Source organism: Alligator sinensis, unplaced genomic scaffold (genome assembly GCF_000455745.1).
Source record: "Alligator sinensis unplaced genomic scaffold, ASM45574v1 scaffold181_2, whole genome shotgun sequence".
Lineage (NCBI taxonomy): Eukaryota > Metazoa > Chordata > Crocodylia > Alligatoridae > Alligator > Alligator sinensis.
Window position 1 is genome coordinate 864,072 of NW_005842429.1, and position 5,487 is coordinate 869,558.

At 41.3% G+C, this 5,487-nt stretch overlaps 1 protein-coding gene across 1 annotated transcript in view; it reads right to left on the reverse strand.

Moving 5' to 3' along the window:
• OSBPL10 (oxysterol binding protein like 10) overlaps positions 1–5,487 on the reverse strand; it is a 175,187-nt gene that overhangs the window by 163,887 nt on the left and 5,813 nt on the right. The gene's annotated exons all lie outside the window — the stretch shown is intronic.

A 5,487-nucleotide genomic window follows, 5' to 3' on the forward strand; every position in this document is an offset into this window, starting at 1 on the left:
CGCGCGCGCGCGTGTGTGTGTGTGTGTGTGTGTGTGTGTGTGTGTGTGTGTGTGTGTGTGTGTGTGTGTGTGTGTGTGTGTGTGTGTGTGTGCGCGCGCGCGCCAGCCCCAAGGTTTATGATTTAACTTCATTATGGTGTTTCAATCCGCCTAATAAACCAGAATTTTAAGGATCCCGAGTTGGACATTTGTAGCCAACAGAACCAACTTCCAAGGGAAGTGGTGCTGGCTCCTACCCTGGGGGTCTTTAAGAAGCGGCTTGATGCCTAACTGGCTGGGGTCATTTGAGCCCAGTTTTCTTCCTGCCCAGGCAGGGGGTCGGACTTGAAGATCTACAAGGTCCCTTCTGACCCTACTTCTATGATTCTATGAAAGCATGTCAGCCATACAAATCCAAATTTCTTAAAAAGTGATTAAAGGGGAAACCAAACAAAACAAATAATCCATTTCATAATCTAAAATAATTAAAACTGCATTACACTTTAATTTTGCCTTTTGAAGTTTTATCGGGACAAAAGGTCACTTACTTCCTATTCCAGCCCCCCCGCCCTCATTCCATTCCCATCTTCTTTTCATAAGCAAGACTTTTTTCAAGATACTTTCCACTAGACAGCTCTCACAGGGAAAAGCCCTTTTCTGTCTCTCCTCTCTACTCTTGCTTCTCCGGTAGTTTCATTCTGACCTGCTGAGACAGGTAGGAGTCACAGGCACTGCTGACAGGAAAACTTTCTTTGAACTGCTGGAGACTCAGATTTATGGAAAGACACAGCAGATAAAATTCAGCAGGCAAGAATCCCAGGGGCAAGTTATTTGAAAATTATTTTCACCGTGCAAAAATAATGGCTTTATCTTGCAAAGTAAAAAATCATAGGCCTTTTTTTTTTCTTTTTTTAAACAAAAATAGCTTATTATACTCTTGCCCCCACATTCCAAACCCAAGAAAAAAGATAGATCATCCTTTCCCCAGGTTTTATTTCAGGCAGACAAATGTTTATTCTTTCCTGTTCTTGGTCACTCATAGCTTGTCGTCCTGCTATGACTAGACAGATTTAGAGGAGAGGAAAAACTCTTCAAGACCACAGGTTCTGAGGCAGTAGCAAAAAGACTACTCACAATCCAAACTTCCCTTGTTTCATTTTTGGAAAAGTACTACTAGTATTTAAAAACTTGAGTGCATAGCTCCACACTTCAGAACTCCCATATTCCTGGGAGGAACAATTTATTCGGTTTTAATTATTTCTACTCATTCAGAGAAACAATGCATCTTTCTGTTTTAATGGATGAAAATTATTTTTTGAAAGAAATATAAAAGTATGAAAGCCTTCCCCCTCTTTTGCCTTACTCTCCCTATAACAAAAGGGCAAGATGAATTCTCCAACACAAAAGCCATTTATTCTCCCAAGAAAACTGCTATATAATTAAGAAAGGAATTTAAAAAAAAATTAACTTCTTGATAATTTGCTGTCACATCCAAAAAAGGATTAGATTATTTTATAGATTGGCATGCATGGGAATTAGAGACTTGTATAAAAGATTGGCTAAGTGGATCAGTGTCTAAATCAAGCATTGTGATTTCTACTGAACTAAGGAGGAACTGTTGGTTTTCAACACCTCTGAAGGAAATCAAGCCTTTTCTCTCAATTTAAATTAAAACAAAAATATTTGATAGACAAAGTCAACTTGTTCTTTCTGGTAAATGCATGCTTAAGTTGATAGAAGCTGGAAAGCTATTTTTGTTGTAAAAAAGAAGATGTTCCCCTACTACTGAAGTTTATCCATCCAGGGGAGGGAGAAAGACACCCCTCTTCCCCCTGCAGTATTTCAGGATGGATTTCCCAGAACACTGAAAGTATAATCTTCACAGCAGAGTTAACCTGCACTATTTACCTCTCAAGTGAGAGCAGCCAAATGTGCAAAGAACAGTCAAGTTTCTATGTTCATAGTAGTGGCTGCCCTCACTCAGTAAAATGCATGAAACTCAAGAGGTTTTCCTTATCTGGATTTTTTTTCCAGAAAAGTGAGTTGCCTGCAGGTAAAAACTTCTGATAACAGGGTTTCTACAACCTCTCTAGGTAATACCCAGTTTAAAATTTCCCTTGTTGCAATTTAAAAACATATATCAGTTCTTGTTTTATTCCCAGTGGACAGAAAATAATTGATCACTATCCTGACCACAACCACCACCTTGCCCATCACCCTTTTTGAATTTGAAGACTTCTCAAACCCCTCTCAGTCATCTCATCTCTAGCCTGAATAATCCTAATTCTTTCAACCTATTTCTTCCTCATGTCATGTTTGCAAATATATTATGCTATTTATCTGTATTTAGTTTGTGAACCACTATCACTATACCCCTCCAGCTTCTTTTCTGTACTACTGCAGTCTAACCAGTCTCTCCCTATTTATGTTGATATTAAAAAGATTTTTCTTAATAAAAAGTAATGAAGTACTGGAATGCATAACTTGGAGAAGTTGTGGAATTTCCATAATTAAAAGTTTAAATGAAGGTTAAAGAAACATTTGTCTGGAATTGTTTAGAGAGGGCTGATCCTGCCATGAGCAAGGAGTTGGCTAGAGATCCCTCCCAGTCCTACATTTCTAGGATTTTGTATTTCTTCCATCCTACAGGCAGTACTTTGTACTCATCTTTCTTTAATTTCATCCTATTTATTTTCATTACCTGACCTCCATGAGTTCACAAAGATAAAACCACAAAGATAATGGCGAGAAGGGGGGGGTGGCTCTGACCCCTATCCCAAGTGGAGTGGGGGTCCATGTCTGGGATTCACTCTGAGCCTGTGGGGATGGGCTGCTCAGGAGCAAGGCAGGACACTTCAGGAGCTGGTACTGCACCCTCTCCCTTCCAATGGACAGCTCCACACTGCACCCCCGCCCAGTGGCCCTGGCTGTCCCTAACTCGCCTTTCCTAAGTATCCTGCGGGTAGCATCCCCATCCCCACTGGGTAGACCTAAACCCCACCCACCCTACCTAGATATATGCCATCATCACGCGGGTTCACAGGTATGGACTTATGGACTGTGCATGGCACTGCTCTTCTCTGCTTTCAGCCCTACATGCAGACATGACAGGACTGCATGATGACTGCTGCCCAGTGGCACCCTTGGGGGGCTGCAGTGGAGGTGAGGAGCTTGCTGTGCTCAGCCTGGCCCTGGCAGTGGCATAGTTTCTCCCCCCACCCCCTGCCAACAGCATCCTCCAGCCATCTGCAGCTGGTCAGGTAGACAGGGACAGCACTGGTCTCTGCCAGCTCACCCAGGCTCTCCCCAGATGATGAGACACCAACCTCATGTCCCCGGTGGCACAGGGCAGTCACAGATGTGTCCCCCGCAGGCTTTCAGGCCTGTGCTGAAGGGATGGAGGACGAAGCTAGAGAGGAAGAGGGTGGAGTGACAGCAAGGCAGCATGATGCCAGGAAGACAGAGACACTGGGGTGGTGGCAGAGCTCACCTATGCATGGGGCAACCCCTGGGTTCAGGCTGAATGCTCCCCGCACTGAGGAGCCTGGCAGAGCTTGGGGCAGGGACTGCATTCCCAACCAGCTCCATCCTGCCTAAGAAACCTAGGACAGTAGGGGATGGCAGGGTAGTCCCATATGGTCATCCTATAAATAGCTGATAGTTTTTAGAATTTCAGTAAGCTAAGCTACAGTTCCCACTGAAATGAAGAATTTGTTCATCCTTCACACACCAGGGAGCTGGGAAAAGCATTGGAGGATTATTGGCTCCCACATGGGCACTCACGTGTTGAGCAAAATCCAACACTGGCCAAACACCATGACTGTATACCACTCCTCTCAAGTTAAAAAGGCAAATGGGGGGGGAAAAAAAATCAGGATTCAAGGCAAGAAAAATACTCAAGTTAATTTCGTATTGAAAACAAGCCCGTAAGGAGACAAGTAAATCACTGAAGTTATTTACATTATTCTCAAAATCTTACATCTAAAATTCAAGCCTCAGAGTTTAGCCCAAAACAAAGCCTAGCACACCATCAGATATTACTTAGTACTGACTTCATTCATACAAAAGCTTGTCTTGCTATTTAGTAATATTCCCTACTGTTCTACTAATGCAAGACTAGCGCAAGGAATGAAATTAACAAAAAGCTTGCCAGAATTTAAATTTTTGGTTTTAAAAAGATTTCCATATACATTTATTACTGCTCTTCCATGCCTTAAAACTAGGATTGCAGCATTAAAAATGTAATAATCTATACAAACAATAGTTTTAATACCATCTTCCAATTGATCACTTCCCTTTCAATATACAAAAATTTTTTTTAAAAATAAAAAGAAAAAATAAAAGAAAAATTAAAAAAAAAAAAAAAAAATCACACACTAGCTGCTCGCCTCCACAGATTTTAAATACTGCAGCATTCAAGCACATCTTAACAGATTTGCTTTGCCAACTACAACATCAGCACTGAACAACGTACCAAGCTCTGAACTTCTATTTCCTACACATTTCCTGCACTGCAGTCCACGAACCAGCGGTTGTCTAAGAAGCATGTCGTTAATCACGTGGTGCTGGCCTTCCACTGTTTTCAGCTACAAAAACAAACTAAAGAGTATTTACTTGTTCCTCATAATACTTTTTTGGTAAGTTGCCACAGAGATCTGAACAACACGGTGGTAGGAAAATGGGAGAGAGGGGGAAGGGGGTCAGTGTTAAGCCACACTAATGCTAATACAAAAGAGTAGTCTCTAGACAATCACTCTGATAATGTGCATCTTGTATGCACATCTGGAAAGACAAGAAATTACTTACAGTTGTGTGACTTGTAAATAACCTGTATATTATCTTCAGACATGAACAGTTGCAAATTACTGCCAAGAACCAGGCAGCAGCAGCAGCTTTTTAAATAGGATTTATGTATTTTAACTCTTAATAGTTTGTTCAATAAAATCATGTTCAAGATGTAGTAAGGTGGTTTTTCCTCCCCACACCCTCCCCTTTTTTTTTTTGGAAGATATCACTTTTAAAAATTGTGGACAAACTGAACAAAAACTCTATCCATAATATTCAATTGCTTGAGGGTGAAAACAAAGTCACCCTTCCGAAAGGAAGTGTAAAGTCCAGACAATGGGAAAAAAGTCATACTTGAAACTAGGAAATGAGCTGTTTTCTGTATACATGCTGGAAAGCTGTTTATTACTAACAAGTAGATTGACTTTACCAGTTCTTTTCAGAAGGTTTTACTGCACTAGAGATAACCAGCACTACGTAACTTGAATTAACTGGCAGTCAGTTACATACTAATATGCCAGGCTGAGCTGAGATACTTTTTTCACAACACATACAGGTTTTCTGCCCTCTACCTAAGAGACGTTTGTGGAGCAACTACACTCTAAGTACAAATGCCTTAGCTAAACTGCCAAGTGAATTATCTGCCAATTAACTGCCATGGGGGGGGGGAAAACAGCCTAGTATACACAAAGCCACAGATCAAACTACCCACCTCACTCTTTC